The sequence below is a fragment of the Vidua chalybeata genome, chromosome Z, assembly GCF_026979565.1.
Source record: "Vidua chalybeata isolate OUT-0048 chromosome Z, bVidCha1 merged haplotype, whole genome shotgun sequence".
NCBI lineage: Eukaryota > Metazoa > Chordata > Aves > Passeriformes > Viduidae > Vidua > Vidua chalybeata.
Window position 1 is genome coordinate 18739188 of NC_071570.1, and position 12898 is coordinate 18752085.

General features: G+C 36.8%; 1 protein-coding gene across 8 annotated transcripts in view; it reads left to right on the plus strand.

Annotated features, from left to right (window-relative positions):
* The window catches only part of TTC39B (tetratricopeptide repeat domain 39B), a 78932-nt gene that overhangs the window by 11187 nt on the left and 54847 nt on the right, over window positions 1-12898 (plus strand). For 3 of the 8 annotated variants that reach the window (XM_053931715.1, XM_053931716.1, XM_053931718.1), the window contains one exon: window positions 599-690. The exons of 4 other annotated variants lie outside the window; for them this stretch is intronic. The gene's annotated coding sequence lies outside the window, so the exon portion shown is untranslated. Of the gene's footprint in view, window positions 1-598; window positions 691-6774; window positions 6800-12898 lie in introns of those variants that run through there. One more of the 8 variants, XM_053931720.1, reaches the window with a different exon arrangement.

Below are 12898 nucleotides of genomic sequence, written 5' to 3' on the forward strand. Positions count from 1 at the left end.
CTCCCAACCTCCCATGCACCCCAAACTGGAATACAAAAAGCAGAAAACAAAAAGCCTGTGGGTAAGCCCCTCTCAGCAATAACGGAAACATGTCTATAGTATCAGCTCTTGTGTTCAGCACAAATCCAAAACACAGCCCTATACTAGCCACTATGAAGAAAATGAACTCTACCCCAGCCAAAAACAGCAGAGTGAGGCATCTTACACAGATGTTCAAGGTTCTTCTAGCTCAGCTGGCTAGAAGGAGCTGAAGAAACATGTAAAAACTGAAGTTCATTTTCAACAAAACCCTCCCAACCTGATTTGGGGAATCAGTAATTTGTTACAAAAACAATTTAAAATAATGATTTTGAGAAAAGTAATATATAATATGGGATGTGAAACTTAAGTACTTTTTGACTTTTTTTATAAACTGTAGCATAACTGAATACTTCATGAAGTACAGCTTTTTTGCCTCTTCCCAGTAAGAAGAGTATTTTGAAAAGTAATTCTGTTAACTGCATTGAGAGAGAAGAGTGGTGTTTGAGCCATTTTAGTCTAAATATTATATTAATATTAATAGATGATGAAGATGTTAATTATTATGTTTCTTTTCAAGAGAAGTGTGAAAAGCTTAGGAACTAAACTTTGGAGACAAAGCAGTCTGCCTAAATGTAAGTGTGTGGTTTGGACCAGAGAAAGAATTTTAAGGTAAGACTTGGTGGCATAAGCATATTGCTAAAGAATATTTAAATCTGTGCCATGTCCAGATGGAGAATCTTAGGCAGAGGAACATGTGCAGCTCTGAGAAATCCAGTTAAATACACCTGCCTATATAGTCCTACTTGACACTTGGTCTACTGAGCTTAAGAAAAGTTTTCTTAAAACCTTGGGAAAGAGACATTCAGTAGCAGCTCAGTGTCTGTTTTTTAATGTGATTTGGATTGAAGAGCCACACATGGTTATAGCTCTGGAAAATATGGGGTAGCTCATGGCCATTCACTTCTAGAAGATGGCATACTTGGTTCGATGCTTTGCCAAATTGCTCTGTCTTCTGCTAAATGTGAACTATGTAATTTCAAGTCATGCTGAGATGAAGGGATGGCCGAAGCTGTATGGTTAAGCTTCAGAGTGAATATATTTCTCAGCAAGTGACACCAAAGGAGTCTTAAAATCCAAGTTAAAAAAAAAAAAAATGTTGGTTGTTTAAAAGTCCATTTGACTTTTTTGAACAATGGGATTTTTAGCTCCTGAGTTCATTAACTTGTATTTGGACTGGAAGTGCAAACTAAATACAGGTTTCCCCAGCTTTGTTCTTTTTTGTGAACTGGAAACAGAAGTATAGGGTCATGTCAGTGTCACAAATCAGGTCCCATGTAGGAGGGTCTTCCTGGAAATCATGCTCTGTATTTATTCTCTTCTGCAGTTCAGAGTTCCACTGTGAAAGACTCTTCCTAACTGCTTTCTCAGTTAGTGCTTGTTGTGAATGTGTACACTGGAGCACTGAAAAAGTGCTCGTAATTTTAGATTGTAATGTGTGTGAGTGAAGAAGAGGGTGTTCAGGTCTGTAAGGGAAAAGTAGGCAAGAAGTTACTGGATAGACTATACAGCTGTGTGTTCATGGTGCCCTGCAATGGGGCTTTCATGCTGAATCAGCCAGGATTCATCATCTTACATGTGTGTCATCGTCATCACAGGTAGCTGTGCCAGGGCACAACTGAAGGAATTGTAATGAAAACAACATGGGGACAAAGACTAGAGATTATATAGTAGAAGTGGCTTATGTGCTTTCTCTGAATAGTTTGAGTTGCACCATGGAACACAGTTTGTGGTCCTGTGTTAGCTAGTTTCTCTCCAAAAAGCAGCTTGTCTTGGCCAGTGGGATTTGTACAGTTGCCTTGAATTCCTGTCAGTGTTTGTGTGTGTGTGTGTGTGTGTGTGTGTGTGTGTGTTCTTCTGTTGGACTAGAGAAAGGAAGTCACCTGACATTATTGAAAGAACTGACGTCCAGTGTGGTTACTATTTTGGCTTAGTTTCTTTTTAGTTTTTAAACCCAGATAACATGTTGCTTTGTGTTGGTGTTTGTGGAAGACCTCTGGTGTTAGGAGGACAGGTGAAGTGCAAGAAGGGGAAGCTGAGGTTACATCTTGTGATGGCAACCAAGGACACAGGGCTTGCCTTCGCAGTTGTCTCTAAAACATGCTTCTCTTGTCCTTGACTGAAAGTTTTGTGTCTGATACGTTTTCTTTGTTTTAGGTCTGGTCTTTGCTGTAGATGAGAAAAAGCAGTTTTATGCTGGGAAGGTAAAATCTATATCAGTTTTGTGGTAGAGCATACCATAGCACTTGGTCTCTTCAGTTTATGTATGTGAGGTCTGGTAGCTACTGACCTTAGATATTAATAGTTGCAGAATTTGGCCTAAATGGTATCTTTCTAACATGAAAAAATACTCACCATTTCTTAAGTGTTTGTGTGATCTGAAAAAGTAATTTAAAAATTCATGTGAAATTTCAAAAACTTTTGCAACAGCGTTCACAAATTGATAAAAACTTTCTAGTGTATAATGACTGTGGGCTAAAATGAAAATGGATAAGGATACCAGCAATAGGTAGAGATCAGCTATGACATAAGTAGTTTCCTGGTAGCCTGGAAAAATTGTCTATCTGATACTTCCCTTCCTGTAATTTAAAAGAAGTTCTCTACACCTCATGTAACATTTTTGGCTTTTTCTTGTTCTGTGTCTCTGGGTGCTGGCAGAAGGAAGAACTGTGCAAGGGAAGGTTGAGTGCTTTGGATTGAACCATCGTGTGGTTGTGCAGGATTTCCTTTGGCAATGTATGAGTCATGAGAGCCAGAGACACTTGCTGCTGTGTGGGCTTGCTGTAGAGCAACCAGTGCTCTGATTGCTCATGAATACTCTGGAGTAGGAGGAGGAGGGAGTGTGTGTGTATGAACAGCTGCCTAGAGGCACTGACATACTGTAAACTTACATTTGTGGTAAAGTGACCCTTTGGGTAGAAGGAGTTACAAATCTGGTAACAACTGTGCATTGTCCTTGTTATTACATGCCAGCTAGACTTTTCAAAAGCTATAAATTCCCCATGATGTCAGTAAGCTGTAATGGGGAGTGTGCATCCTAGGGGCTGGAACTACAACTGTCTGTCAAATGTTACAACTTCGACTGGGAGACACATGCTGCTTTCAGTGCACCTGTGCAGTCCATTTAGTAGGTCTCTATTCTGGATCCTGCAGCTGTCCTGCAATACATGAAGAAATACTATGCTCGGCTTGGGGGTAGACTGGATGAAGAATTGACATTGGGGGAGTCATGACAGAAGAAGGAAAGCTGTAGACTTACATGGACACTTGGCACATTACCAAAATTTAGGGGGGCATTAATAGGCTAACTAGTACTTTATGTTAATGAAATTTTTTTATTATTTGTAAGGTTTTCCTGTTTTACTTTAGGGTTTCCTGTTTTTTCTTGTAAGAATTATTGCAACTTCAAATGAGAATGTGTTATTTTTCTGTTTGCCTGTAAGCAGCCCAGGAAGAACTAACACTTTAGCTTACTGGGTGGTTAAGTCAAGATCTGATTCTGCTTAGTGTAATTTAATGTGACGTTTGGTCTGAATGTGACACTGTAGTTTTGTGTTAGGTGTTTGTCTGGCTTTTTTTCTGGTGGAAAGAACAAACTCCTTAGAATGCACGTATAAAGCAGTTAATAATTAGTTAATTTTATACTAGTAATGAAGTTAAATTGCCACCTGGAGACAATGCTTTTCTGTTAATGAAAATATATAAAGTAGTTTTCAGAAGAGATGGAAGCTGATCTTGCACAGAGAGAACAAGCTGTGCTCTAAACAAAGTCACTGCTTTCATCTTGTACTACAGCCACTTTTAACTACAGATAATGTTGATTTCTAAAGGTCTCTTCTGTTACTGCAATTAGTACTGCTAGTGGATCAGAAAATATAGAGACTTTGAAGTTCTGAAGTACGAATAACTTTATCAAAAATAGGGTTATTGGAATTACCATTACTGCAGCAAGATCTTCTTTTAAAGGAAATGAACCAGTTAAGAAAAATAACTTAAATTGCTTTTCACTATAAAATAGAACCTTGTGATGCTAAATATGCAGCAACTGCTGTTGCAACTCACATTCTTTACAAATGAGTGATCAGCTGTATAGTCAAGCAGATACTTAACCTGAGGAAGACAGGAGAAGGTTAAAACCTAAGATACTCATTTTAATGCCCCTTTCATCCTCTTTTATTAGTTATATGCAAAGCTAGGCTTTATTAGTTATAGGGATATTGTTTTTAATATGAGGTATACCTGTTCTGTTCCCTAGCTTGGGGTCATCTCTGGAATGTATTAATATTACCAGTGGCAAGGTAATGTGTCTTTAATGAGACTTAATATAGGATTGTTGATTACATTGTAGTTGATAAGCATTCTGGAACACTGCCAAAATATCCCTCTAGGGAAGCTGTAATTTGATTTTTGTCTGCATAGTCTATATTAAGTGTATGGTGAACCATAATTAGGGTTTTTCCAGGTAGCTTTAGACATCTATTGGAATCAAGCATCTTTATATGAAATTGCTTAGTAAAGTCCAGGACAACACAATGTGCTCTTCCTATAGCTATCCACTTTAGTGGGAGGTAGAGTCCATTTTTTCTGTTTCTTACATTGAGTCAAGACTGTCTCTTAATTGTAATTGCAGCTTAACTTTCATTATGTCTGTGTGTTTAATCCCTCCTGGTATGTATGAGTTATGTGTAAGTAAAAACTGTCAGGTTCTGCTTCATTGGTCACATCACAAACACTGAAGTATGGGAATGAAGGTGGGAAGGTTAGATGAGACCACTAAATAGACCTGCCCTTGTGAGACAGGAAGCATGATATTCCACCTCCAAGAAGAGCTCCAATGTTTGTTCTGGTGTTTCTGGTGTTTGTTAAATGGATCTTCCAGTCATGTTTTTCTTTCCTCTCCACATAACTATTATTTTATTTGGTAGGTTGTGCTGACTCAAGTGAGGGCAAAAATTATCTTGGTTTCTTATCTATTGATACTGTACCTCTTGAAGTGATAACATTTTGTTATCAGCAAACTGTCTAGTGATCCTTTGACTAAAATGAGCTGAAGTTTCTGTGAATGTTACCAAGTCATGGAAAGTTAAACTTGATGAGAGAGAGCCAGTTCTGAACTAGAATAGATGATAAGTCACTGGCTGCAAAATACTAACCTTGCCAGACTGGGAGAGACCAAGCTTTTTGGTTTGAGTTGCAGTGTGGCTAGTGGCTTTCAAGTTGCTTATGTCTTGACTGCCTATGTTAAGAGAGTAAACACTTGCTTTGTTTTCTGCTGCTCTACCTTCAGCTCAGACACTCTTTTCAGTTAATATCTGAAAGTACCCTCTGTTTGTGTCTCTAAAATTACATTGTGTTTACCTCTTTCATCAAATGAAAAATAATAACTGAATTGTCTTATTTGGAAGCCAACAGTTTAGTAAAAGTTTATTGTTCAGCTGTGTGACTGAAAGTAGGAAAATCTTTATTAGATTGGTCTTTCAGCAGTGGTATCTTATCAATGTTTGTGTCCAGTGTCCTGGAAAATACAGTTGTAACTAGTACTTATTGGTTAGGGTGTACTATTAGGATGAGAAAGATGTAGTAGAACTCTTGCTAACTTTATAAACATAATAAATAGTATCCTAAAATTATTTTTTATTTCAGTGGGGTTTTATACAATTTCTGTGGAATGATTGAATGATGGTACAAGATTTTACAAAAACGAATGAGCTTGACACTAAGTTCTTGCAATACTTAGAGGCTTGTCTGCTGCAAGAAGAATTAATGTGATTGAATAGTCATTCTTATGGCTGAGAAGGACAAACTTAGTGTTTTCCCTTGTGTAGTATCTGTTTTGAGAAGAATGCTTGTGTATTCTTTCTGTCTTCTCAGGCTCCTTAGTTGCCTTTGCATTCTTCTCAAATCTCTCCTCCTGCAATAGGAAAAAGAAGATGTATCCAGACAAGGTGGTTGGTTGCATTTGCCTTTCAGTTTAGGATTGCTTGGCAATCAGTTTTGTGTAATGAAGCTGACCAAGAATAAAATCATATGCAATATTTGTAGAGATTTTCTAAAAGAAGTGCACTTTGGTGCAGATGTACTGAATGTTGAACTCCTGATTGAGTATGTGGTTTTTTTGTTCTGTTGTTATTTTGGTTTAGTGGGGTTTTTTTGTTTGTTTGTTTGTTTTTGTTTGTTTGTTTTTTTGTTTTTGTTTTTTTTTTGTTTTGTTTTTTTTTTTTTTTTGTTTTTTTTGTTTTTTTTCCTGGTAACTCTTTCAAACAAATAGAAGCTACATTAAACTCCTTTGGTCTTAGTGGTGACCAAGGAGGTTTGTGTGGGACAAACAGGAAAGGTGATCAGCTAGGAAGATGAAAGCTTTATTGCAGCAGTGAAGTTCTGTGGTACTGCCCTATTCTTCTGCCTCTTAGAAGTGCTTTCTGTGTAGAAACAACTGCAGGTTGAATAGCAAGAAGGTGCCACTGTAAACAGTAAGTAAAGTTGTCTTGGTGTTTAGCCAACTTTAAACTGAAACTCTATTCTGCTTTCTTGTGCAGCACGTTGGAGATGAATCTGATCATGGATAACTGTTGACAGCAGCCATTTGTATGTCAATCAAAGTAAAGTAGTCATAATGCTTTACTTGTCGAACGTGTAACTGAATCTGCTGATTTCCACTTTTCAGTCATGAGGGAGGGGTGCCGTTTAAAACAATAGAAGCTCATCCAGTTGTTCACAGCAGGTGAGAGTGATATCAGTTTATTAAAATGTGACTGCCTGATGCCCCATCTTTACAAGTAGGTTCAGAAAAATTGTCATCTTGAGGCTGCCTCTGGTATGCAGCCAGCCACGTCTGACTGCAGTTCATTTGGCTGAGGTTTGTTCTCGGTTCTGCCCTGGTTTATACAGTATGGCTGTCTAAGGAAGGCAGAGTAGGAACTGTCCACTTTCTGTAACATGTTGATTTGCTGCTTTTCATTATAACAGTTCTTTCCATTACAAATGTCCTTTCTCTGTAAAAAATGGAGGGTAGATTTTTTTTTTAAGACTCAATTTTCTTGTATCTTCTGGAAATTTTTGGGTGACCAGCAGCATCAAAAGGCCACTGCTTTCCAACCTGTAATGGAGAAACCTTTGTTCTTGTGGTTACTGACGTCTAATTTTTGAGCTAAGTGACAATGAAATTTGTTTTAATTTCTAATTTTTCATCAGTTCTTTAGTTAACCTAACTTCTAGCAAAACTGAGTTTTACCTTACCAGTTCCTAATTTCTTCTTGGTGTGTGAATGTGTTTTTTTGTGATATTTGGTATGTCTTGGTGTGTGTGGTTTTTTTTGTTTTTTTTTTTTTTTTTGTTAAAGCATGACTCCCAATCACGTCTTGAATGTCTCATGTTCTATTTAGATGAGAGTGAATAAGTAAGTCTGAACTACTGAGTCTGATCTTTGGCTGCTGATTACTGAAGTTCTTCATCTACAGTGGAAAACACAGCTTCTCTAAAACCACCACCATTGTCTGTCTACTCAGCTCTCTGGAAAAGCACTCTTATTTTAGGCAAATAATCTTGAGAGTTTTTTAAGAAGCAGATTAGTTATATTTATAGTTCAAACGAATAAATCTGAAATAATATGTAACCACAAAAATATATGCATTTTTTCTTTTAGAGAAATTAATTTAATTTTTTACTTTTCATGTCAAAATTGGTTGTACTGTGTGGAGCAGAACTTGTGCATTCTCATACCATTCTTGCTGCCTCAAGGCTATTTCTGTCTCTGGTAAGGGGAAATAATTTTCCTGTTTTGTAACAGCTTCATCATCTCCTTCCCTTTTGAACTGAGTATTATTCATTTGTTTCTGTTCCCTAGGCTATTAATTGTTAATACCAGGATCTGGTGTTGAAGTGTCAAATAAAGCATGTGTAGGTGACAGAGATAAAGAGCTGGAGATATCTTTTCCTTCCTCTGCTCCCTCAAGTTGTTCCTCTGCCAAGACAGCATTGAAATGATGTTTCTCTCCTGTGTTTGGAGTTTTTTTGCCTGTAAACATAAAGATGTAGTTTTACTTCCATTTTATTTTCTGCTGGTTTGTAGAGTAGACTGCTCTTTTCTGTAAGAAATTGCTATGAAGTCTAATGAAGCAGTAGCTAAAAAATTAGGATTTTAAAGCACTTAATAATGCAAAGTATTGTCAGTTCTACAGAAATATTAGGATGTAAAAAACATCTTAAATTTTTTAGATTAAACCTATATTTTGTTTGGCTCATCAAAATACTTATTCTTTACATCAATACTTTATAAATTAGCTGAAGATAGGTGACAAATTAGCTTTTGGGTCCTGCTGTAATGCTAGGGATTTTGTTTCCTAACATATGGGAAAATACGCAGTCCTGAGTTGGGTTTTCTCAAGCAACTGGCCATTTAAGCAACGGTTGTTCTGTCCGCTGCCATCCAATTGTTGTGGAGACCTTTCCTGCATATTAACAGATTATTTAATAAATCAGATTCTCAGAACTACTTTTCTTTTTTTTTAGTTCATGCAGGTACTATCTGCAGTTTGTAGATGTGTGTAGCTGCAGATGAATCAAACCCAATTTTCATAGCTGAACATATTTATTTTGGACTGAGCAATCTTAAAAACTAAATTTTTGTAATTTAAGACTGATGAGTTGCTCTGTTGTTCACCTCCATCATTCTTTTTTGTGAAGTAGTAATTTCTGATATTTGATGCTTCAAAGTGTTGTCCACAAAAATCAGATTCGTTAACTGATATGCAACAAGCTAATAATTCCACAAGAGAGACATTGATTATTTATTTATTTAAAGTTGCACAAAGCTGGGTGCTCAGAGGCTCTGTTGTTCACCTCCATCATTCTTTTTTGTGAAGTAGTAATTTCTGATATTTGATGCTTCAAAGTGTTGTCCACAAAAATCAGATTCGTTAACTGATATGCAACAAGCTAATAATTCCACAAGAGAGACATTGATTATTTATTTATTTAAAGTTGCACAAAGCTGGGTGCTCAGAGGCATTCCACAAGTCAAGCATGCCCTTCCAGGCTTCCCATGCCATTATTCAGACACAGAATTCAGTGTTAGCAATCTCCCAAGCACAACCCCTCTATTTAGTTAGTGATTTCCATACAAGTTACATAATTACAGGGATGGGTCTTCACCTGAGCAAGGCTCTTCTTGACTTGTATATCTGGGAGTTTTGCCAGTTGTGTTGCTGTTCTTTTGTTATTTTCCAGCTTCTATTAGCAGTTCTCAGTTCAGTCAAGTCAGCTAAGTGGAGAGATTGCATGCTGTTGTTTGGAGTAATATTCTAAGGAGCTTTCATATTGCTATAATGTTTGGTAACTTTTAAATGCGCAGTGATTTTAAGTTATCACTTCTGTGGACCTGAAATGTAAAATTCTTAGCCATGAGTTTCTTTTTTAATGTAGTCCTGGCTAAGGCTAAGGAGAAAAAAAATAGTCACAAAATTCATAACAGAAAAGCAGAAAAAAAGAAAAGTACATATATTTATATTCTGTTCCATTTATTATAAGAGTGTGTGGTGACTGCTGGCTTAGAGAAGCTGTTTGGAAACTGGTTTCCTTGTTGAAATTGTGAGAAACGACCCTCACTTTTAAATTTTTAAAAAGTTTATTAAACCTTAACAAAAATTACAGCAAAGGACTGAATAAGTAAAAATCACAGCACTGAGACTCCCCATGACTATCAGTCACATGCTCCTCTATAAAATGGATGCTCTGCCTTTTATATCCTTAGCCCCTCCCAGAGTTTTGTTAGTCAGCTCTTTCTCTGCCATCCATGGGTGGAGATTACATTCTTGCATTTTACAGTGGAGGTCAGGTGTTTTTATACCACACCTCCTGGTAACAAGCTGGCCTTCTCCAAATGCCCTGACTACTAAGGCTATTACAAGGGGGAGGGGAAAGAGGACTATGGGAGGACATATTACAGTAACATCACTATACATTTTAACATCCACATAATCTATATCTATATCTATATCATCTATATCTATAGCTATAGCTATATCTTAATTTTGAAAGCCAACTATTACATTACTCATCTATAATAAAATGAAGACCATATGGAAGGTCTTCTGTAGCCTCTGTTCATATTATAAGCGTTGTAGGTCAGTTTCTTCTTATACCTCACCCATTGTCTTCTCATGGTTGCATGTTTTTCCTGTGTTCAGTGCATACTCCCACATGCAATGTATATGCTAGTGCTATTTCAGCTGAGTCTGCCAATTTTTAGCCAGAGTCAGTAGGAAGCCTCTCCTGTAATTTTAGAAAACTGCTTCTGAGCTTGTCAGCTAAGTTTTATTTAAAATCCTTTAAGTCCCATGGGATGAATCCACATACAGAATGATAATTTTAATGTGAATGCGGTGAAAGGTGTGTTAAACTTTCCTTTCAGCTGAGAAAATTTAGACTTCAGTGGAGCCTTTTTCTCTTCATGTAGAATTCAGTTGCCAACTTCAAAACTGGTAACTGAGCTTTCCATGGGCAGCTGCAGGCAGTGAGTAGGCAGGGCAGCATGCGTGAGGCCAGAGACTGGGTTTCCTGTGCATGACTTTCACCTAGCATTGATTGCTTTTTTGAGAAGGATGGTGTAAGACTGAATTATAAAAGACAAAAGGATAAAATAGTAGTTAGATGTACCCATACTCGAACTAGAAGTTTTGACAAAAACATCTTGAAGTGCATGTGCTTGCTAAATATGCAGCTGTCTCCATAGATTCCCATGCTTTGCAATATCTTAATATGTGTGTTTCCCAAAGAGGGTGTTACAGATAAGTTTATGGTTTTTCAAGTCACCTTAAAACTATTGTTTATTTAATACTGACAAAGTAAAGCTGTGAAAAGGACAAATAATGTGGTAGAGCAATAGTATTAAATGCTGGATAGGAATTCATTATTATTTTATGTGGTCTTATTTATCTGTTGAATTAATAAGGACCCTTATTCATGTTATGTTTATATTTTTGAGTTAATTCTTTTGGTGGGGTTTTGTTTACTTTGTCCAATCAGTATGGACTCCAAATTGTGCCTGGTGTATCTAGATACTATTGGATTTAGTTTTTTGAAGTAATGTTGTTTTCAGTGGGGAGAACCTAGATGCTTCATACCTTATTTGGTAGTCATATCTTATAATAAATCTGAATTTTAAAGGAATAGTTTAGATTGATCAAATTGGCCTGCTTCACTTGGAAAAGAGCAGTATTTAAACACTTAGCTTGATAGAATATTTAGTGAACTTAAAACAATAGTATAGGGGTCAGGGTATGTAGTCTGAAATTTCCTTAGACTTGATTTATGATGAAGGTGGAAGAAGACAGAGTTCACATTTGATGCTAGGATCTCTAATAAGCAAGGCAAGAAGTTGTTTCTTCTTTCTTCCAGTGCATTAGAACAAAAGTGTAGGTATTGATAGATGTCCTTATATTAGTTGAAGAATCTCCCTTACATGCTGCTTTTGTGAAGCTTGAGAGGTGAAGTGTCTGCTGTGGGTGGTTTCTGATCTCATTGCTAGAGTTTAGGAACTCTTCTATTTTTCTTATTAGTACACTGTGTCCATTTATATCTCTGTCTGATTTTCATTTTCTTTGCTTCACAAAACATATTAATATCTCTAAGTTATGTAAACTTAGTTGTTTTTAAGCCTGTTTACATCTTGAAAAGGATAAGGATTAAAGAAATAATGCAATTATCAAACAAACAAAACAAAAGACTCTACGATTCAAGAAACAATTTTGAGACAGCTTTATTTTGCTAAATCTTGTGCTAATGATTTTCAGATATCTGTGGAAAAAGCCTGAGTCATGCCATCTAGTGGCAGTTTTACAATATTATGTGTTTTCAATTCTTGGATGGTTGTGTACTCTGGAAAAAGTGCACTAAAAATCTGTGGATTGCAGCATTAATCAGCATTGTATTGAGCAAGATAGTTGTCAAACTGTTTCTCTTGGTACTAGTTTGTGTTCATGTATTTCTTTTTCTGAGTAAAATGTCTGAAAAAAGACTTTTTTGTCCTTTCTGGGGATTTAACAGTTCAGATTTCCTTAAGATGTCTGTTGTATGTATGTCCTGTGGCCATGACACCATTATAACAAGGACATACTGGAGCAGGAATTTTTGGGACCTGCTGCAGGAAAAACCTGGACCAGGTGAAGGAAGGAAATGAATTAAGGACTGCATCCACCATGTAAATAATGGAAATGGTGTTCTGTGCTAAAGTGTGGAGGTCACATTCAGTCTTTGCTGTGGGCAATGCCTGACAATGCCCTTTGTTTGTGCTAAGTAAAAACACATCCCTTGTATTAAATAGCCTGCTTTGCTGTAGACTGAAATGAATGAGCACCTCTGGAAACTGTTGTGGCTTCTCAGCTGTGTCACCTGTAACTTGCAATGCTGGAATGTAAATACAGCCTTAGGTCTTTAAGATGCTGTGTATTTTATGTAACACTTCACTCAATTTTTTTGTTAAACAGGCTTAATTTACAAGTAGATTTTAACAGACTACTGGAAAAAGTACGAATATCTTCTGAGTACTTTTTAAATAATTTGTTTCTTGGTAGGAATGTGATCACTCCTATAACTTGATCAGGGAGGAGGTACTCTGGTTACCTCTGTGTCAGTCCTTTTCTTTACACCTTAAGATGATGTCACTTTTTTTGTTGTAATGGGCATGGAATGGAGTAGAAAATGGCCAGGCTTCTTTTCGACTGTGCCCAGCTTTTTTTCTGAGTGTCTGTACAGCAAATTTGTCTAAGTCTGTGGAAATGGGACCAAGATTCAATTTGAATACTTTCTAATACCCATTTTGCAT